The sequence below is a fragment of the Squalius cephalus genome (genome assembly GCF_949319135.1).
Source record: "Squalius cephalus genome assembly, chromosome: 1".
Classification (NCBI taxonomy): Eukaryota; Metazoa; Chordata; class Actinopteri; order Cypriniformes; family Leuciscidae; genus Squalius; species Squalius cephalus.
In genome coordinates, this window is record NC_137122.1 from 20,841,920 (window position 1) to 20,869,354 (window position 27,435).

A 27,435-nucleotide genomic window follows, 5' to 3' on the forward strand; every position below is an offset into this window, starting at 1 on the left:
CAACAACACTTGCATCACGAACATATGATTCTGCACCAACATCTCCATCAACAACACCTGCTTCACCAACAAATGATTCTGCACCAACATCTCCATCCACATCATCTCCATCAACAACACCTGCATCACCAACCAATGATTCTGCACCAACATCTCCATCAACAACTCCTGCATCACCAACAAATGATTCTGCACCAACATCTCCATCAACAACAGCAGCATCACCAACAAATGATTCTGCACAAACATCTCAATCAACAACACCAGCATCACCAACAAATGATTCTGCACCAACATCTCCATCTACAATACCAGCTTCACCAATAAATGATTCTGCACCAACATCCCCATCCACAACACCTGCATCACCAACAAATGATTCTGCACTAACATCTCCATCAACAACAACTGAAGCAACATCTTCATCTCCAACATTTGATTCTGCCCCAACATCATCAACAACATCTGCATCACCAACATATGATTCTGCACCTACATCTCCATCAACAACACCTGAATCACCAATAAATGATTCTGCACCAACATCTCCATTAACAACACCTGCATCAACAACACCTGCATCACCAAGATTTGATTCTGCACCTACATCTCCATCAACAACACCTGCATCACCAACATATGATTCTGTACCAACATCTCCATCAACAACTCCTCCATCACCAACAAATGATTCTGCACCAACATCTCCATCAACAACACCTGCATCACCAACAAATGATTCTGCACCAACATCTCCATCAACAACACCTGCATCAACAACATATGATTCTGCACCTAAATCTCCATCAACAACACCTGAATCACCAACAAATGATTCTGCACCAACATCTCCATCAACAACACCTGCATCACCAACAAATGATTCTGCACCAACATCTCCATCAACAACATCTGCATCACCAACATATGATTCTGCACCTACATCTCCATCAACAACACCTGCATCAACAACACCTGCATCACCAAGATATGATTCTGCACCTACATCTCCATCAACAACACCTGCATCACCAACATATGATTCTGTACCAACATCTCCATCAACAACTCCTGCATCACCAACAAATGATTCTGCACCAACATCTCCATCAACAACACCTGCGTCACCAACATATGATTCTGCACAAACATCTCCATCAACAACATTTGCATCACCAACATATGATTCTGCACCAACATCTCCATCAACAACACCTGCTTCACCAACAAATTATTCTGCACCAACATCTCCATCCACATCATCTCCATCAACAACACCTGCATCACCAACATATGATTCTGCACCAACATCTCCATCAACAACACCAGCATCACCAACAAATGATTCTGCACCAACATCTCCATCTACAATACCAGCTTCACCAATAAATGATTCTGCACCAACATCCCCATCCACCATATCTCCATCAACAACACCTGCATCACCAACAAATGACTCTGCACCAACATCTCCATCAACAACACCTGCATCACCAACAAATGATTCTGCACCTACATCTCCATCCACAACATCTCCATCAACAACACCTGCATCAACAACACCTGCATCAACAAAATCTGCATCTCCATCATTTGATTCTGCACCAACATCTCCATCAACAACACCTGCATCACCAACATATGATTCTGCACCAACATCTCCGTCAACAACACCTGCATCACCAACAACTGATTCTGCACCAACATCTCCATCAACAACACCTGCATCACCAACATTTGATTCTGCACCTACATCTCCATCAACAACACCTGCATCACCAACATATGATTCTGCACCAACATCTCCATCAACAACAGCTGCATCACCAACATCTCCATCAACAACACCTGCATCACCAACATTTGATTCTGCACCTACATCTCCATCAACAACACCTGCATCACCAACATATGATTCTGCAACAACATCTCCATCAACAACAGCTGCATCACCAACATCTCCATCAGCAACACCTGCATCACCAACATATGATTCGGCACCTACATCTCCTTCAACAACACCTGCATCACCAACAAATGATTCTGCACCAACATCTCCATCAACAACACCTGCATCAACAAATTATTCTGCACCAACATCTCCATCAACAACACCTGCATCACCAACAAATGATTCTGCACCAACATCTCCATCAACAACACCTGCTTCACCAACAAATGATTCTGCACCAACATCTCCATCCACATCATCTCCATCAACAACACCTGCATCACCAACCAATGATTCTGCACCAACATGTCCATCAACATCTCCGGCATCACCAACAAATGATTCTGCACAAACATCTCAATCAACAACACCAGCATCACCAACAAATGATTCTGCACTAACATCTCCATCAACAACACTAGCATCACCAACAAATGATTCTGCACAAACATCTCAATCAACAACACCAGCATCACCAACAAATGATTCTGCACCAACATCTCCATCAACAATACCAGCTTCACCAATAAATGATTCTGCACCAACATCCCCATCCACAACATCTCCATCAACAACACCTGCATCACCAACAAATGATTCTGCACCAACATCTCCATCAACAACACCTGCGTCACCAACATATGATTCTGCACAAACATCTCCATCAACAACATTTGCATCACCAACATATGATTCTGCACCAACATCTCCATCAACAACACCTGCTTCACCAACAAATTATTCTGCACCAACATCTCCATCCACATCATCTCCATCAACAACACCTGCATCACCAACATATGATTCTGCACCAACATCTCCATCAACAACACCAGCATCACCAACAAATGATTCTGCACCAACATCTCCATCTACAATACCAGCTTCACCAATAAATGATTCTGCACCAACATCCCCATCCACAATATCTCCATCAACAACACCTGCATCACCAACAAATGACTCTGCACCAACATCTCCATCAACAACACCTGCATCACCAACAAATGATTCTGCACCTACATCTCAATCCACAACATCTCCATCAACAACACCTGCATCAACAACACCTGCATCAACAAAATCTGCATCTCCATCATTTGATTCTGCACCAACATCTCCATCAACAACACCTGCATCACCAACATATGATTCTGCACCAACATCTCCGTCAACAACACCTGCATCACCAACAAATGATTCTGCACCAACATCTCCATCAACAACACCTGCATCACCAACATTTGATTCTGCACCTACATCTCCATCAACAACACCTGCATCACCAACATATGATTCTGCAACAACATCTCCATCAACAACAGCTGCATCACCAACATCTCCATCAGCAACACCTGCATCACCAACATATGATTCTGCACCTACATCTCCTTCAACAACACCTGCATCACCAACAAATGATTCTGCACCAACATCTCCATCAACAACACCTGCATCAACAAATTATTCTGCACCAACATCTCCATCAACAACACCTGCATCACCAACAAATGATTCTGCACCAACATCTCCATCAACAACACCTGCTTCACCAACAAATGATTCTGCACCAACATCTCCATCCACATCATCTCCATCAACAACACCTGCATCACCAACCAATGATTCTGCACCAACATGTCCATCAACATCTCCGGCATCACCAACATATGATTCTGCACCAACATCTCCATCAACAACACCTGCATCACCAACAAATGATTCTGCACCAACATCTCCATCCACAACTCCTGCATCACCAACAAATGATTCTGCACCAACATCTCCATCAACAACTCCTGCATCACCAACAAATGATTCTGCACCAACATCTCCATCCACAACATATCCATCAACAACACCTGCATCAACAACACCTGCATCTCTATCATTTGATTCTGAACCTACATCTCCATCAACAACACCTGCATCACCAACAAATGATTCTGCACCTACATCTCCAACAACAACACCTGCATCACCAAGATATGATTCTGCACCTACATCTCCATCAACAACACCTGCATCACCAACATGTGATTCTGTACCAACATCTCCATCAACATCTCCTGCATCACCAACAAATGATTCTGCACCAACATCTCCATCAACAACTCCTGCATCACCAACAAATGATTCTGCACCTACATCTCCATCAACAACACCTGCATCAACAACAAATGAGTCTGCACCAACATCTCCATCCACAACATCTCCATCAACAACACCTGCATCAACAACATCTGCATCTCCAACATTTGATTCGGAACCAACATCTCCATCAACAACACCTGCATCACCAACATATGATTCTGTACCAACATCTCCATCAACAACTCCTGCATCACCAACAAATGATTCTGCACCAACATCTCCATCAACAACTCCTGCATCACCAACAAATGTTTCTGCACCTACATCTCCATCAACAACACCTGCATCAACAACAAATGAGTCTGCACGAACATCTCCATCCACAACATCTCCATCAACAACACCTGCTTCACCAACAAATGATTGTGCACCAACATCTCCATCCACAACATCTTTATCAACAACACCTGCATCAACAACAAATGATTCTGCACCAACATCTCCATCAATAACACCTGCATCTCCAACAAATGATTCTGCACCAACTTCTCCATCCACAACATATCCATCAACAACACCTGCATCAACAACACCTGCATCTCTATCATTTGATTCTGAACCAACATCTCCATCAACAACACCTGCATCAGCAACAAATGATTCTGCACCAACATCTCCATCAACAACACCTGCATCACCAAGATATGATTCTGCACCTACATCTCCATCAACAACACCTGCATCACCAACAAATGATTATGCACCAACATCTCCATCAACAACACCTGCATCACCAACATTTGAATCTGCACCAACATCTCCATCAACAACACCTGCATCACCAACATATGATTCTGCACCTACATCTCCATCAACAACACCTGCATCACCAACAAATGATTCTGCACCTACATCTCCATCAACAACACCTGCATCACCAAGATATGATTCTGCACCTACATCTCCATCAACAACACCTGCATCACCAACATATGATTCTGTACCAACATCTCCATCAACAACTCCTGCATCACCAACAAATGATTCTGCACCAACATCTCCATCAACAACTCCTGCATCACCAACAAATGATTCTGCACCTACATCTCCATCAACACCACCTGCATCAACAACAAATGAGTCTCCACCAACATCTCCATCCACAACACCTGCATCACCAACATATGATTCTGCACCAACATCTCCATCAACAACACCTGCATCACCAACAAATGATTCTGCACCAACATCTCCATCCACAACATATCCATCAACAACACCTGCATCAACAACACCTGCATCTCTATCATTTGATTCTGAACCAACATCTCCATCAACAACACCTGCATCACCAAGATATGATTCTGCACCTACATCTCCATCAACAACACCTGCATCACCAACAAATGATTATGCACCAACATCTCCATCAACAACACCTGCATCACCAACAAATGATTCTGCACCTACATCTCCATCAACAACACCTGCATCACCAAGATATGATTCTGCACCTACATCTCCATCAACAACACCTGCATCACCAACATTTGAATCTGCACCAACATCTCCATCAACAACACCTGCATCACCAACATATGATTCTGCACCTACATCTCCATCAACAACACCTGCATCACCAACAAATGATTCTGCACCTACATCTCCATCAACAACACCTGCATCACCAAGATATGATTCTGCACCTACATCTCCATCAACAACACCTGCATCACCAACATATGATTCTGTACCAACATCTCCATCAACAACTCCTGCATCACCAACAAATGATTCTGCACCAACATCTCCATCAACAACTCCTGCATCACCAACAAATGATTCTGCACCTACATCTCCATCAACACCACCTGCATCAACAACAAATGAGTCTCCACCAACATCTCCATCCACAACACCTGCATCACCAACATATGATTCTGCACCAACATCTCCATCAACAACACCTGCATCACCAACAAATGATTCTGCACCAACATCTCCATCCACAACATATCAATCAACAACACCTGCATCAACAACACCTGCATCTCTATCATTTGATTCTGAACCAACATCTCCATCAACAACACCTGCATCAACAACAAATGATTCTGCACCAACATCTCCATCCACAACATCTCCATCAACAACACCTGCATCAACAACATCTGCATCTCCAACATTTGATTCTGAACCAACATCTCCATCAACAACACTTGCATCACCAACATATGATTCTGCACCAACATTTCCATCAACAACAAATGATTCTGCACCAGCATCTCCATCAATAACACCTGCATCTCCAATAAATGATTCTGCACCAACTTCTCCATCCACAACATATCCATCAACAACACCTGCATCAACAACATCTGCATCTCCAACATTTGATTCTGAACCAACATCTCCATCAACAACACTTGCATCACCAACATATGATTCTGCACCAACATTTCCATCAACAACACCTGCATCACCAACAAATGATTATGCACCAACATCTCCATCCACAACATCTCCATCAACAACACCTGCATCAACAACAAATGATTCTGCACCAACATCTCCATCAACAACAACTGCATCACCAAGATATGATTCTGCACCAACATCTCCATCAACAACTCCTGCATCACCAACAAATGATTCTGCACCTACATCTCCATCAACAACTCCTGCATCACCAACAAATGATTCTGCACCTACATCTCCATCAACAACACCTGCATCAACAACAAATGAGTCTGCACGAACATCTCCATCCACAACATCTCCATCAACAACACCTGCTTCACCAACAAATGATTGTGCACCAACATCTCCATCCACAACATCTTTATCAACAACACCTGCATCAACAACAAATGATTCTGCACCAACATCTCCATCAATAACACCTGCATCTCCAACAAATGATTCTGCACCAACTTATCCATCCACAACATATCCATCAACAACATATCCATCAACAACACCTGCATCAACAACACCTGCATCTCTATCATTTGATTCTGAACCAACATCTCCATCAACAACACCTGCATCAACAACAAATGATTCTGCACCAACATCTCCATCAACAACACCTGCATCACCAAGATATGTTTCTGCACCTACATCTCCATCAACAACACCTGCATCACCAACAAATGATTATGCACCAACATCTCCATCAACAACACCTGCATCACCAACATTTGAATCTGCACCAACATCTCCATCAACAACACCTGCATCACCAACATATGATTCTGCACCTACATCTCCATCAACAACACCTGCATCACCAACAAATGATTCTGCACCTACATCTCCATCAACAACACCTGCATCACCAAGATATGATTCTGCACCTACATCTCCATCAACAACACCTGCATCACCAACATATGATTCTGTACCAACATCTCCATCAACAACTCCTGCATCACCAACAAATGATTCTGCACCAACATCTCCATCTACAACTCCTGCATCACCAACAAATGATTCTGCACCTACATCTCCATCAACACCACCTGCATCAACAACAAATGAGTCTCCACCAACATCTCCATCCACAACACCTGCATCACCAACATATGATTCTGCACCAACATCTCCATCAACAACACCTGCATCACCAACAAATGATTCTGCACCAACATCTCCATCCACAACATATCCATCAACAACACCTGCATCAACAACACCTGCATCTCTATCATTTGATTCTGAACCAACATCTCCATCAACAACACCTGCATCAACAACAAATGATTCTGCACCAACATCTCCATCAACAACATCTCCATCAACAACACCTGCATCAACAACATCTGCATCTCCAACATTTGATTCTGAACCAACATCTCCATCAACAACACTTGCATCACCAACATATGATTCTGCACCAACATTTCCATCAACAACAAATGATTCTGCACCAGCATCTCCATCAATAACACCTGCATCTCCAACAAATGATTCTGCACCAACTTCTCCATCCACAACATATCCATCAACAACACCTGCATCAACAACACCTGCCTCTCTATCATTTGATTCTGAACCTACATCTCCATCAACAACACCTGCATCAACAACAAATGATTCTGCACCAACATCTCCATCCACAACATCTCCATCAACAACACCTGCATCAACAACATCTGCATCTCCAACATTTGATTCTGAACCAACATCTCCATCAACAACACTTGCATCACCAACATATGATTCTGCACCAACATTTCCATCAACAACACCTGCATCACCAACAAATGATTATGCACCAACATCTCCATCCACAACATCTCCATCAACAACACCTGCATCAACAACAAATGATTCTGCACCAACATCTCCATCCACAACATCTCCATCAACAACACCTGCATCAACAACATCTGCATCTCCAACATTTGATTCTGCACCAACATTTCCATCAACAACAAATGATTCTGCACCAGCATCTCCATCAATAACACCTGCATCTCCAACAAATGATTCTGCACCAACTTCTCCATCCACAACATATCCATCAACAACACCTGCATCAACAACATATGATTCTGTACCAACATCTCCATCAACAACTCCTGCATCACCAACAAATGATTCTGCACCAACATCTCCATCAACAACTCCTGCATCACCAACAAATATTTCTGCACCTACATCTCCATCAACAACACCTGCATCAACAACAAATGAGTCTGCACGAACATCTCCATCCACAACATCTCCATCAACAACACCTGCTTCACCAACAAATGATTGTGCACCAACATCTCCATCCACAACATCTTTATCAACAACACCTGCATCAACAACAAATGATTCTGCACCAACATCTCCATCAATAACACCTGCATCTCCAACAAATGATTCTGCACCAACTTCTCCATCCACAACATATCCATCAACAACACCTGCATCAACAACACCTGCATCTCTATCATTTGATTCTGAACCAACATTTCCATCAACAACACCTGCATCAGCAACAAATGATTCTGCACCAACATCTCCATCAACAACACCTGCATCACCAAGATATGATTCTGCACCTACATCTCCATCAACAACACCTGCATCACCAACAAATGATTATGCACCAACATCTCCATCAACAACACCTGCATCACCAACATTTGAATCTGCACCAACATCTCCATCAACAACACCTGCATCACCAACATATGATTCTGCACCTACATCTCCATCAACAACACCTGCATCACCAACAAATGATTCTGCACCTACATCTCCATCAACAACACCTGCATCACCAACAAATGATTCTGCACCTACATCTCCATCAACAACACCTGCATCACCAAGATATGATTCTGATCCTACATCTCCATCAACAACACCTGCATCACCAACATATGATTCTGTACCAACATCTCCATCAACAACTCCTGCATCACCAACAAATGATTCTGCACCAACATCTCCATCAACAACTCCTGCATCACCAACAAATGATTCTGCACCTACATCTCCATCAACACCACCTGCATCAACAACAAATGAGTCTCCACCAACATCTCCATCCACAACACCTGCATCACCAACATATGATTCTGCACCAACATCTCCATCAACAACAGCTGCATCACCAACAAATGATTCTGCACCAACATCTCCATCCACAACATATCCATCAACAACACCTGCATCAACAACACCTGCATCTCTATCATTTGATTCTGAACCAACATCTCCATCAACAACACCTGCATCAACAACAAATGATTCTGCACCAACATCTCCATCCACAACATCTCCATCAACAACACCTGCATCAACAACATCTGCATCTCCAACATTTGATTCTGAACCAACATCTCCATCAACAACACTTGCATCACCAACATATGATTCTGCACCAACATTTCCATCAACAACACCTGCATCACCAACAAATGATTATGCACCAACATCTCCATCCACAACATCTCCATCAACAACACCTGCATCAACAACAAATGATTCTGCACCAACATCTCCATCCACAACATCTCCATCAACAACACCTGCATCAACAACATCTGCATCTCCAACATTTGATTCTGCACCAACATTTCCATCAACAACAAATGATTCTGCACCAGCATCTCCATCAATAACACCTGCATCTCCAACAAATGATTCTGCACCAACTTCTCCATCCACAACATATCCATCAACAACACCTGCATCAACAACATCTGCATCTCCAACATTTGATTCTGAACCAACATCTCCATCAACAACACTTGCATCACCAACATATGATTCTGCACCAACATTTCCATCAACAACACCTGCATCACCAACAAATGATTATGCACCAACATCTCCATCCACAACATCTCCATCAACAACACCTGCATCAACAACAAATGATTCTGCACCAACATCTCCATCAACAACACCTGCATCACCAAGATATGATTCTGCACCAACATCTCCATCAACAACTCCTGCATCACCAACAAATGATTCTGCACCTACATCTCCATCAACAACTCCTGCATCACCAACAAATGATTCTGCACCTACATCTCCATCAACAACACCTGCATCAACAACAAATGAGTCTGCACGAACATCTCCATCCACAACATCTCCATCAACAACACCTGCTTCACCAACAAATGATTGTGCACCAACATCTCCATCCACAACATCTTTATCAACAACACCTGCATCAACAACAAATGATTCTGCACCAACATCTCCATCAATAACACCTGCATCTCCAACAAATGATTCTGCACCAACTTATCCATCCACAACATATCCATCAACAACACCTGCATCAACAACACCTGCATCTCTATCATTTGATTCTGAACCAACATCTCCATCAACAACACCTGCATCAACAACAAATGATTCTGCACCAACATCTCCATCAACAACACCTGCATCACCAAGATATGATTCTGCACCTACATCTCCATCAACAACACCTGCATCACCAACAAATGATTCTGCACCTACATCTCCATCAACAACACCTGCATCACCAAGATATGATTCTGCACCTACATCTCCATCAACAACACCTGCATCACCAACATATGATTCTGTACCAACATCTCCATCAACAACTCCTGCATCACCAACAAATGATTCTGCACCAACATCTCCATCAACAACTCCTGCATCACCAACAAATGATTCTGCACCTACATCTCCATCAACAACACCTGCATCAACAACAAATGAGTCTGCACCAACATCTCCATCCACAACATCTCCATCAACAACACCTGCATCAACAACATCTGCATCTCCAACATTTGATTCTGAACCAACATCTCCATCAACAACACCTGCATCACCAACATATGATTCTGTACCAACATCTCCATCAACAACTCCTGCATCACCAACAAATGATTCTGCACCAACATCTCCATCAACAACTCCTGCATCACCAACAAATGATTCTGCACCTACATCTCCATCAACAACACCTGCATCAACAACAAATGAGTCTGCACGAACATCTCCATCCACAACATCTCCATCAACAACACCTGCTTCACCAACAAATGATTGTGCACCAACATCTCCATCCACAACATCTTTATCAACAACACCTGCATCAACAACAAATGATTCTGCACCAACATCTCCATCAATAACACCTGCATCTCCAACAAATGATTCTGCACCAACTTCTCCATCCACAACATATCCATCAACAACACCTGCATCAACAACACCTGCATCTCTATCATTTGATTCTGAACCAACCTCTCCATCAACAACACTTGCATCAACAACAAATGATTCTGCACCAACATCTCCATCAACAACACCTGCATCACCAAGATATGATTCTGCACCTACATCTCCATCAACAACACCTGCATCACCAACAAATGATTATGCACCAACATCTCCATCAACAACACCTGCATCACCAACATTTGAATCTGCACCAACATCTCCATCAACAACACCTGCATCACCAACATATGATTCTGCACCTACATCTCCATCAACAACACCTGCATCACCAACAAATGATTCTGCACCTACATCTCCATCAACAACACCTGCATCACCAAGATATGATTCTGCACCTACATCTCCATCAACAACACCTGCATCACCAACATATGATTCTGTACCAACATCTCCATCAACAACTCCTGCATCACCAACAAATGATTCTGCACCAACATCTCCATCAACAACTCCTGCATCACCAACAAATGATTCTGCACCTACATCTCCATCAACACCACCTGCGTCAACAACAAATGAGTCTCCACCAACATCTCCATCCACAACACCTGCATCACCAACATATGATTCTGCACCAACATCTCCATCAACAACACCTGCATCACCAACAAATGATTCTGCACCAACATCTCCATCCACAACTCCTGCATCACCAACAAATGATTCTGCACCAACATCTCCATCAACAACTCCTGCATCACCAACAAATGATTCTGCACCAACATCTCCATCCACAACATATCCATCAACAACACCTGCATCAACAACACCTGCATCTCTATCATTTGATTCTGAACCTACATCTCCATCAACAACACCTGCATCACCAACAAATGATTCTGCACCTACATCTCCAACAACAACACCTGCATCACCAAGATATGATTCTGCACCTACATCTCCATCAACAACACCTGCATCACCAACATATGATTCTGTACCAACATCTCCATCAACAACTCCTGCATCACCAACAAATGATTCTGCACCAACATCTCCATCAACAACTCCTGCATCACCAACAAATGATTATGCACCTACATCTCCATCAACAACACCTGCATCAACAACAAATGAGTCTGCACCAACATCTCCATCCACAACATCTCCATCAACAACACCTGCATCAACAACATCTGCATCTCCAACATTTGATTCTGAACCAACATCTCCATCAACAACACCTGCATCACCAACATATGATTCTGTACCAACATCTCCATCAACAACTCCTGCATCACCAACAAATGATTCTGCACCAACATCTCCATCAACAACTCCTGCATCACCAACAAATGTTTCTGCACCTACATCTCCATCAACAACACCTGCATCAACAACAAATGAGTCTACACGAACATCTCCATCCACAACATCTCCATCAACAACACCTGCTTCACCAACAAATGATTGTGCACCAACATCTCCATCCACAACATCTTTATCAACAACACCTGCATCAACAACAAATGATTCTGCACCAACATCTCCATCAATAACACCTGCATCTCCAACAAATGATTCTGCACCAACTTCTCCATCCACAACATATCCATCAACAACACCTGCATCAACAACACCTGCATCTCTATCATTTGATTCTGAACCAACATCTCCATCAACAACACCTGCATCAACAACAAATGATTCTGCACCAACATCTCCATCAACAACACCTGCATCACCAAGATATGTTTCTGCACCTACATCTCCATCAACAACACCTGCATCACCAACAAATGATTATGCACCAACATCTCCATCAACAACACCTGCATCACCAACATTTGAATCTGCACCAACATCTCCATCAACAACACCTGCATCACCAACATATGATTCTGCACCTACATCTCCATCAACAACACCTGCATCACCAACAAATGATTCTGCACCTACATCTCCATCAACAACACCTGCATCACCAAGATATGATTCTGCACCTACATCTCCATCAACAACACCTGCATCACCAACATATGATTCTGTACCAACATCTCCATCAACAACACCTGCATCACCAACAAATGATTCTGCACCTACATCTCCATCAACAACACCTGCATCACCAAGATATGATTCTGCACCTACATCTCCATCAACAACACCTGCATCACCAACATATGATTCTGTACCAACATCTCCATCAACAACTCCTGCATCACCAACAAATGATTCTGCACCAACATCTCCATCAACAACTCCTGCATCACCAACAAATGATTCTGCACCTACATCTCCATCAACACCACCTGCATCAACAACAAATGAGTCTCCACCAACATCTCCATCCACAACACCTGCATCACCAACATATGATTCTGCACCAACATCTCCATCAACAACACCTGCATCACCAACAAATGATTCTGCACCAACATCTCCATCCACAACATATCCATCAACAACACCTGCATCAACAACACCTGCATCTCTATCATTTGATTCTGAACCAACTTCTCCATCAACAACACCTGCATCACCAAGATATGATTCTGCACCTACATCTCCATCAACAACACCTGCATCACCAACAAATGATTATGCACCAACATCTCCATCAACAACACCTGCATCACCAACATTTGAATCTGCACCAACATCTCCATCAACAACACCTGCATCACCAACATATGATTCTGCACCTACATCTCCATCAACAACACCTGCATCACCAACAAATGATTCTGCACCTACATCTCCATCAACAACACCTGCATCACCAAGATATGATTCTGCACCTACATCTCCATCAACAACACCTGCATCACCAACATATGATTCTGTACCAACATCTCCATCAACAACTCCTGCATCACCAACAAATGATTCTGCACCAACATCTCCATCAACAACTCCTGCATCACCAACAAATGATTCTGCACCTACATCTCCATCAACACCACCTGCATCAACAACAAATGAGTCTCCACCAACATCTCCATCCACAACACCTGCATCACCAACATATGATTCTGCACCAACATCTCCATCAACAACACCTGCATCACCAACAAATGATTCTGCACCAACATCTCCATCCACAACATATCCATCAACAACACCTGCATCAACAACACCTGCATCTCTATCATTTGATTCTGAACCAACATCTCCATCAACAACACCTGCATCAACAACAAATGATTCTGCACCAACATCTCCATCCACAACATCTCCATCAACAACACCTGCATCAACAACATCTGCATCTCCAACATTTGATTCTGAACCAACATCTCCATCAACAACACTTGCATCACCAACATATGATTCTGCACCAACATTTCCATCAACAACAAATGATTCTGCACCAGCATCTCCATCAATAACACCTGCATCTCCAACAAATGATTCTGCACCAACTTCTCCATCCACAACATATCCATCAACAACACCTGCATCAACAACATCTGCATCTCCAACATTTGATTCTGAACCAACATCTCCATCAACAACACTTGCATCACCAACATATGATTCTGCACCAACATTTCCATCAACAACACCTGCATCACCAACAAATGATTCTGCACCAACATCTCCATCCACAACATCTCCATCAACAACACCTGCATCAACAACAAATGATTCTGCACCAACATCTCCATCAACAACACCTGCATCACCAAGATATGATTCTGCACCAACATCTCCATCAACAACTCCTGCATCTCCAACAAATGATTCTGCACCTACATCTCCATCAACAACTCCTGCATCACCAACAAATGATTCTGCACCTACATCTCCATCAACAACACCTGCATCAACAACAAATGAGTCTGCACGAACATCTCCATCCACAACATCTCCATCAACAACACCTGCTTCACCAACAAATGATTGTGCACCAACATCTCCATCCACAACATCTTTATCAACAACACCTGCATCAACAACACCTGCATCAACAACAAATGATTCTGCACCAACATCTCCATCAATAACACCTGCATCTCCAACAAATGATTCTGCACCAACTTCTCCATCCACAACATATCCATCAACAACACCTGCATCAACAACACCTGCATCTCTATCATTTGATTCTGAACCAACATCTCCATCAACAACACCTGCATCAACAACAAATGATTCTGCACCAACATCTCCATCAACAACACCTGCATCACCAAGATATGTTTCTGCACCTACATCTCCATCAACAACACCTGCATCACCAACAAATGATTATGCACCAACATCTCCATCAACAACACCTGCATCACCAACATTTGAATCTGCACCAACATCTCCATCAACAACACCTGCATCACCAACATATGATTCTGCACCTACATCTCCATCAACAACACCTGCATCACCAACAAATGATTCTGCACCTACATCTCCATCAACAACACCTGCATCACCAAGATATGATTCTGCACCTACATCTCCATCAACAACACCTGCATCACCAACATATGATTCTGTACCAACATCTCCATCAACAACTCCTGCATCACCAACAAATGATTCTGCACCAACATCTCCATCTACAACTCCTGCATCACCAACAAATGATTCTGCACCTACATCTCCATCAACACCACCTGCATCAACAACAAATGAGTCTCCACCAACATCTCCATCCACAACACCTGCATCACCAACATATGATTCTGCACCAACATCTCCATCAACAACACCTGCATCACCAACAAATGATTCTGCACCAACATCTCCATCCACAACATATCCATCAACAACACCTGCATCAACAACACCTGCATCTCTATCATTTGATTCTGAACCAACATCTCCATCAACAACACCTGCATCAACAACAAATGATTCTGCACCAACATCTCCATCCACAACATCTCCATCAACAACACCTGCATCAACAACATCTGCATCTCCAACATTTGATTCTGAACCAACATCTCCATCAACAACACTTGCATCACCAACATATGATTCTGCACCAACATTTCCATCAACAACACCTGCATCACCAACAAATGATTATGCACCAACATCTCCATCCACAACATCTCCATCAACAACACCTGCATCAACAACAAATGATTCTGCACCAACATCTCCATCAACAACACCTGCATCACCAAGATATGATTCTGCACCTACATCTCCATCAACAACACCTGCATCACCAACAAATGATTATGCACCTACATCTCCATCAACAACACCTGCATCAGCAACATATGATTCTGCACCAACATCTCCATCAACAACACCTGCATCACCAACATTTGATTCTGCACCAACATCTCCATCAACAACACCTGCATCACCAACATATGATTCTGCACCTACATCTCCATCAACAACACCTGCATCACCAACAAATGATTCTGCACCTACATCTCCATCAACAACACCTGCATCACCAAGATATGATTTTGCACCTACATCTCCATCAACAACACCTGCATCACCAACATATGATTCTGTACCAACATCTCCATCAACAACTCCTGCATCACCAACAAATGATTCTGCACCAACATCTCCATCAACAACTCCTGCATCACCAACAAATGATTCTGCACCTACATCTCCATCAACAACACCTGCATCAACAACAAATGAGTCTGCACCAACATCTCCATCCACAACATCTCCATCAACAACACCTGCATCAACAACATCTGCATCTCCAACATTTGATTCTGAACCAACATCTCCATCAACAACACCTGCATCACCAACATATGATTCTGTACCAACATCTCCATCAACAACTCCTGCATCACCAACAAATGATTCTGCAGCAACATCTCCATCAACAACTCCTGCATCACCAACAAATGATTCTGCACCTACATCTCCATCAACAACACTTGCATCAACAACAAATGAGTCTGCACGAACATCTCCATCCACAACATCTCCATCAACAACACCTGCATCACCAACAAATGATTCTGCACCAACATCTCCATCCACAACATCTCCATCAACAACACCTGCATCAACAACATCTGCATCTCCAACATTTGATTCTGAACCAACATCTCCATCAACAACACTTGCATCACCAACATATGATTCTGCACCAACATTTCCATCAACAACACCTGCATCACCAACAAATGATTATGCACCAACATCTCCATCCACAACATCTCCATCAACAACACCTGCATCAACAACAAATGATTCTGCACCATCATCTCCATCAACAACACCTGCATCACCAAGATATGATTCTGCAAATACATCTCCATCAACAACACCTGCATCACCAACAAATGATTATGCACCTACATCTGCATCAACAACACCTGCATCAGCAACATATGATTCTGCACCAACATCTCCATCAACAACACCTGCATCACCAACATTTGATTCTGCACCAACATCTCCATCAACAACACCTGCATCACCAACATATGATTCTGCACCAACATCTCCATCAACAACACCTGCATCAACAACAAATGAGTCTGCACCAACATCTCCATCCACAACATCTCCATCAACAACACCTGCATCAACAACATCTGCATCTCCAACATTTGATTCTGAACCAACATCTCCATCAACAACACCTGCATCACCAACATATGATTCTGTACCAACATCTCCATCAACAACTCCTGCATCACCAACAAATGATTCTGCACCAACATCTCCATCAACAACTCCTGCATCACCAACAAATGATTCTGCACCTACATCTCCATCAACAACACCTGCATCAACAACAAATGAGTCTGCACGAACATCTCCATCCACAACATTTCCATCAACAACACCTGCATCACCAACAAATGATTATGCACCAACATCTCCATCCACAACATCTCCATCAACAACACCTGCATCAACAACAAATGATTCTGCACCATCATCTCCATCAACAACACCTGCATCACCAAGATATGATTCTGCACCTACATCTCCATCAACAACACCTGCATCACCAACAAATGATTCTGCACCTACATCTCCATCAACAACACCTGCATCAGCAACATATGATTCTGCACCAACATCTCCATCAACAACACCTGCATCACCAACAAATGATTCTGCACCTACATCTCCATCAACAACACCTGCATCAGCAACATATGATTCTGCACCATCATCTCCATCAACAACACCTGCATCACCAAGATATGATTCTGCACCTACATCTCCATCAACAACACCTGCATCAGCAACATATGATTCTGCACCAACATCTCCATCAACAACACCTGCATCACCAACATTTGATTCTGCACCAACATCTCCATCAACAACACCTGCATCACCAACATATGATTCTGCACCTACATCTCCATCAACAACACCTGCATCAACAACAAATGAGTCTGCACCAACATCTCCATCCACAACATCTCCATCAACAACACCTGCATCAACAACATCTGCATCTCCAACATTTGATTCTGAACCAACATCTCCATCAACAACACCTGCATCACCAACATATGATTCTGTACCAACATCTCCATCAACAAGTCCTGCATCACCAACAAATGATTCTGCACCAACATCTCCATCAACAACTCCTGCATCACCAACAAATTATTCTGCACCTACATCTCCATCAACAACACCTGCATCAACAACAAATGACTCTGCACGAACATCTCCATCCACAACATCTCCATCAACAACACCTGCATCACCAACAAATGATTCTGCACCAACATCTCCATCCACAACATCTTTATCAACAACACCTGCATCAACAACAAATGATTCTGCACCAACATCTCCATCAATAACACCTGCATCTCCAACAAATGATTCTGCACCAACTTCTCCATCCACAACATATCCATCAACAACACCTGCATCAACAACACCTGCATCTCTATCATTTCATTCTGAACCAACATCTCCATCAACAACACCTGCATCAACAACAAATGATTCTGCACCAACATCTCCATCAACAACACCTGCATCACCAAGATATGATTCTGCACCTACATCTCCATCAACAACACCTGCATCACCAACAAATGATTATGCACCAACATCTCCATCAACAACACCTGCATCACCAACATATGATTCTGCACCAACATCTCCATCAACAACACCTGCATCACCAACAAATGATTCTGCACCAACATCTCCATCCACAACATATCCATCAACAACACCTGCATCAACAACACCTGCATCTCTATCATTTGATTCTGAACCAACATCTCCATCAACAACACCTGCATCAACAACAAATGATTCTGCACCAACATCTCCATCCACAACATCTCCATCAACAACACCTGCATCAACAACATCTGCATCTCCAACATTTGATTCTGAACCAACATCTCCATCAACAACACTTGCATCACCAACATATGATTCTGCACCAACATTTCCATCAACAACACCTGCATCACCAACAAATGATTATGCACCAACATCTCCATCCACAACATCTCCATCAACAACACCTGCATCAACAACAAATGATTCTGCACCAACATCTCCATCAACAACACCTGCATCACCAAGATATGATTCTGCACCTACATCTCCATCAACAACACCTGCATCACCAACAAATGATTATGCACCTACATCTCCATCAACAACACCTGCATCAGCAACATATGATTCTGCACCAACATCTCCATCAACAACACCTGCATCACCAACATTTGATTCTGCACCAACATCTCCATCAACAACACCTGCATCACCAACATATGATTCTGCACCTACATCTCCATCAACAACACCTGCATCACCAACAAATGATTCTGCACCTACATCTCCATCAACAACACCTGCATCACCAAGATATGATTCTGCACCTACATCTCCATCAACAACACCTGCATCACCAACATATGATTCTGTACCAACATCTCCATCAACAACTCCTGCATCACCAACAAATGATTCTGCACCAACATCTCCATCAACAACTCCTGCATCACCAACAAATGATTCTGCACCTACATCTCCATCAACAACACTTGCATCAACAACAAATGAGTCTGCACCAACATCTCCATCCACAACATCTCCATCAACAACACCTGCATCAACAACATCTGCATCTCCAACATTTGATTCTGAACCAACATCTCCATCAACAACACCTGCATCACCAACATATGATTCTGTACCAACATCTCCATCAACAACTCCTGCATCACCAACAAATGATTCTGCAGCAACATCTCCATCAACAACTCCTGCATCACCAACAAATGATTCTGCACCTACATCTCCATCAACAACACTTGCATCAACAACAAATGAGTCTGCACGAACATCTCCATCCACAACATCTCCATCAACAACACCTGCATCACCAACAAATGATTCTGCACCAACATCTCCATCCACAACATCTTTATCAACAACACCTGCATCAACAACAAATGATTCTGCACCAACATTTCCATCAATAACACCTGCATCTCCAACAAATGATTCTGCACCAACTTCTCCATCCACAACATATCCATCAACAACACCTGCATCAACAACACCTGCATCTCTATCATTTGATTCTGAACCAACATCTCCATCAACAACACCTGCATCAACAACAAATGATTCTGCACCAACATCTCCATCAACAACACCTGCATCACCAAGATATGATTCTGCACCTACATCTCCATCAACAACACCTGCATCAACAACAAATGATTCTGCACCAACATCTCCATCCACAACATCTCCATCAACAACACCTGCATCAACAACATCTGCATCTCCAACATTTGATTCTGAACCAACATCTCCATCAACAACACTTGCATCACCAACATATGATTCTGCACCAACATTTCCATCAACAACAAATGATTCTGCACCAGCATCTCCATCAATAACACCTGCATCTCCAACAAATGATTCTGCACCAACTTCTCCATCCACAACATATCCATCAACAACACCTCCATCAACAACACCTGCCTCTCTATCATTTGATTCTGAACAAACATCTCCATCAACAACACCTGCATCAACAACAAATGATTCTGCACCAACATCTCCATCCACAACATCTCCATCAACAACACCTGCATCAACAACATCTGCATCTCCAACATTTGATTCTGAACCAACATCTCCATCAACAACACTTGCATCACCAACATATGATTCTGCACCAACATTTCCATCAACAACACCTGCATCACCAACAAATGATTATGCACCAACATCTCCATCCACAACATCTCCATCAACAACACCTGCATCAACAACAAATGATTCTGCACCATCATCTCCATCAACAACACCTGCATCACCAAGATATGATTCTGCAAATACATCTCCATCAACAACACCTGCATCACCAACAAATGATTATGCACCTACATCTCCATCAACAACACCTGCATCAGCAACATATGATTCTGCACCAACATCTCCATCAACAACACCTGCATCACCAACATTTGATTCTGCACCAACATCTCCATCAACAACACCTGCATCACCAACATATGATTCTGCACCAACATCTCCATCAACAACACCTGCATCAACAACAAATGAGTCTGCACCAACATCTCCATCCACAACATCTCCATCAACAACACCTGCATCAACAACATCTGCATCTCCAACATTTGATTCTGAACCAACATCTCCATCAACAACACCTGCATCACCAACATATGATTCTGTACCAACATCTCCATCAACAACTCCTGCATCACCAACAAATGATTCTGCACCAACATCTCCATCAACAACTCCTGCATCACCAACAAATGATTCTGCACCTACATCTCCATCAACAACACCTGCATCAACAACAAATGAGTCTGCACGAACATCTCCATCCACAACATTTCCATCAACAACACCTGCATCACCAACAAATGATTATGCACCAACATCTCCATCCACAACATCTCCATCAACAACACCTGCATCAACAACAAATGATTCTGCACCATCATCTCCATCAACAACACCTGCATCACCAAGATATGATTCTGCACCTACATCTCCATCAACAACACCTGCATCACCAAAAAATGATTCTGCACCTACATCTCCATCAACAACACCTGCATCAGCAACATATGATTCTGCACCAACATCTCCATCAACAACACCTGCATCACCAACAAATGATTCTGCACCTACATCTCCATCAACAACACCTGCATCAGCAACATATGATTCTGCACCATCATCTCCATCAACAACACCTGCATCACCAAGATATGATTCTGCACCTACATCTCCATCAACAACACCTGCATCAGCAACATATGATTCTGCACCAACATCTCCATCAACAACACCTGCATCACCAACATTTGATTCTGCACCAACATCTCCATCAACAACACCTGCATCACCAACATATGATTCTGCACCTACATCTACATCAACAACACCTGCATCAACAACAAATGAGTCTGCACCAACATCTCCATCCACAACATCTCCATCAACAACACCTGCATCAACAACATCTGCATCTCCAACATTTGATTCTGAACCAACATCTCCATCAACAACACCTGCATCACCAACATATGATTCTGTACCAACATCTCCATCAACAAGTCCTGCATCACCAACAAATGATTCTGCACCAACATCTCCATCAACAACTCCTGCATCACCAACAAATGATTCTGCACCTACATCTCCATCAACAACACCTGCATCAACAACAAATGACTCTGCACGAACATCTCCATCCACAACATCTCCATCAACAACACCTGCATCACCAACAAATGATTCTGCACCAACATCTCCATCCACAACATATCCATCAACAACACCTGCATCAACAACACCTGCATCTCTATCATTTGATTCTGAACCAACATCTCCATCAACAACACCTGCATCAACAACAAATGATTCTGCACCAACATCTCCATCAACAACACCTGCATCACCAAGATATGATTCTGCACCTACATCTCCATCAACAACACCTGCATCACCAACAAATGATTCTGCACCTAAATCTCCATCAACAACACCTGCATCACCAAGATATGATTCTGCACCTACATCTCCATCAACAACACCTGCATCACCAACATATGATTCTGTACCAACATCTCCATCAACAACTCCTGCATCACCAACAAATGATTCTGCACCAACATCTCCATCAACAACTCCTGCATCACCAACAAATGATTCTGCACCTACATCTCCACCAACAACACCTGCATCAACAACAAATGAGTCTCCACCAACATCTCCATCCACAACACCTGCATCACCAACATATGTTTCTGCACCAACATCTCCATCCACAACACCTGCATCAACAACAAATGATTCTGCACCAACATCTCCATCCACAACATCTCCATCAACAACACCTGCATCAACAACATCTGCATCTCCAACATTTGATTCTGAACCAACATCTCCATCAACAACACTTGCATCACCAACATTTGATTCTGCACCAACATTTCCATCAACAACACCTGCATCAACAACAAATGATTCTGCACCAACTTCTCCATCCACAACATATCCATCAACAACACCTGCATCAACTACACCTGCCTCTCTATCATTTGATTCTGAACCAACATCTCCATCAACAACACCTGCATCAACAACAAATGATTCTGCACCAACATCTCCATCCACAACATCTCCATCAACAACACCTGCATACACAACATCTGCATCTCCAACATTTGATTCTGAACCAACATCTCCATCAACAACACCTGCTTCAACAACAAATGATTCTGCACCATCTCCATCCACAACATCTCCATCAACAACACCTGCATCAACAACATCTGCATCTCCAACATTTGATTCTGAACCAACATCTCCATCAACAACACTTGCATCACCAACATATGATTCTGCACCAACATTTCCATCAACAACATCTCCATCAACAACACCTGCATCAACAACAAATGATTCTGCACCAACATCTCCATCAACAACACCTGCATCACCAAGATATGATTCTGCAACTACATCTCCATCAACAACACCTGCATCACCAACAAATGATTATGCACCTACATCTCCATCAACAACACCTGCATCAGCAACATATGATTCTGCACCAACATCTCCATCAACAACATCTGCATCACCAACATTTGATTCTGCACCAACATCTCCATCAACAACACCTGCATCACCAACATATGATTCTGCACCTACATCTCCATCAACAACACCTGCATCACCAACAAATGATTCTGCACCTACATCTCCATCAACAACACCTGCATCACCAACATATGATTCTGTACCAACATCTCCATCAACAACTCCTGCATCACTAACAAATGATTCTGCACCAACATCTCCATCCACAACTCCTGCATCACCAACAAATGATTCTACACCTACATCTCCATCAACAACACCTGCATCAACAACAAATGATTCTGCACCAACATCTCCATCCACAACATCTTTATCAACAACACCTGCATCAACAACAAATGATTCTGCACCAACTTCTCCATCCACAACATATCCATCAACAACACCTGCATCAACAACAAATGATTCTGCACCAACATCTCCATCAACAACACCTGCATCACCAAGATATGATTCTGCACCTACATCTCCATCAACAACACCTGCATCACCAACATTTGAATCTGCACCAACATCTCCATCAACAACACCAGCATCACCAACAAATGATTCTGCACCAACATCTTCATCAACAACTCCTGCATCACCAACAAATGATTCTGCACCAACATCTCCATCAACAACACCTGCATCAACAACAAATGATTCTGCACCAACATCTCCATCCACAACATCTCCATCAACAACACCTGCATCAACAACATCTGCATCTCCATCATTTTATTCTGCACCAACATCTCCGTCACCAACACTTGCATCACCAACATATGATTCTGCACCAACATCTCCATCAACAACACCTGCATCACCAACATATGATTCTGCACCAACATCTCCATCAACAACACCTGCATCACCAACAAATGATTCTGAACCAACATCTCCATCAACAACACCTGCATTCACAACAAATGATTCTGCACCAACATCTCCATCCACAACATCTCCATCAACAACAACTGCATTAACAACACCTGATTCACCAACATATGATTCTGCACCAACATCACCATCAACAACACCTGCATCACCAACATATGATTCTGCACCAACATCTCCGTCAACAACACCTGCATCACCAACATATAATTCTGCACCAACATCTCCATCAACAACACCTGCATCACTAACATATGATTCTGCACCAACATCTCCATCAACAACACTTGCATCACCAACATATGATTCTGCACCAACATCACCATCAACAACACCTGCATCACCAACATATGATTCTGCACCATCATCTCCATCAACAACAGCTGCATCACCAACATATGATTCTGCACCAACATCTCCATCAACAACACTTGCATCACCAACATATGATTCTGCACCAACATCTCCATCTACAACACCAGATTCACCAACAAATGATTCTGCACCAACATCTCCATCCACAACATCTCCATCAACAACACCTGCATCACCAACAAATGATTCTTCACCAACATCTCCATCCACAACATCTCCATCAACAACACCTGCATCACCAACAAATGATTCTGCACCAACATCTCCATCAACAACACCTGCATCATCAACACCTGCATCAACAACATCTGCATCTCCATCATTTGATTCTGAACTAACACCTCCATCAACAACACTTGCATCATCAACATATGATTCTGCACCAACATCTCCATCCACAACATCTCCATCAACAACACCTGCATCTCCAACAAATGATTCTGCACCAACATCTCCATCCACAACATCTACATCAACAACACCTGCATCACCAACAAATGATTCTTCACCAACATCTCCATCCACAACATCTCCATCAACAACACCTGCATCTCCAACAAATGATTCTGCACCAACATCTCCATCCACAACATCTACATCAACAACACCTGCATCAACAACATCTGCATCAACAACACTTGCATCATCAACATATGATTCTGCACCAACATTTCCATCAACAACACCTGCATCACCATCAAATGATTCTGCACCAACATCTACATCCACAACATCTCCATCAACAACACCTGCATCCACAACAAATGATTCTGCACCAACATCTCCATTAACAACACCTGCATCATCAACAAATGATTCTGCACCAACATCTACATCCACAAAATCTCCATCATCAACACCTGCATCAACAACATATGCATCTCCATCATTTGATTCTTCACCAACATCTCCATCAACAACACCTGCATCACCAACATATGATTCTGCACCAACATCTCCATCTACAACACCAGCTTCACCAACAAATGATTCTCTACCAACATCTCCATCCACACCATCTCCATCAACAACACCTGCTTTACCAACAAATGATTCTGAACCAACATCTCCATCAACAACACCTGCATCAACAACAAATGATTCTGCACCAACATCTCCATCCAGAACATCTCCATCAACAACACCTGCATCAACAACACCTGCATCGACAACATCTGCATCTCAGTCATTTGATTCTGCACCAACATCTCCATCAACAACACCTGCATCACCAACAAATGATTCTGCACCAACATCTTCATCAACAAGACCTGCATCAACAACAAATGTTTCTGCACCAACATCTCCATCCACAACATCTCCATCAACAACACCTG

At 42.7% G+C, this 27,435-nt stretch overlaps 1 protein-coding gene across 1 annotated transcript in view; it reads left to right on the forward strand.

The window, feature by feature from the left end:
* The window catches only part of LOC307171263 (interferon-induced very large GTPase 1-like), a gene marked incomplete at its 3' end in the record, with an annotated part of 37,424 nt that overhangs the window by 5,315 nt on the left and 4,674 nt on the right, over positions 1-27,435 (forward strand). The window lies entirely within an intron of this gene.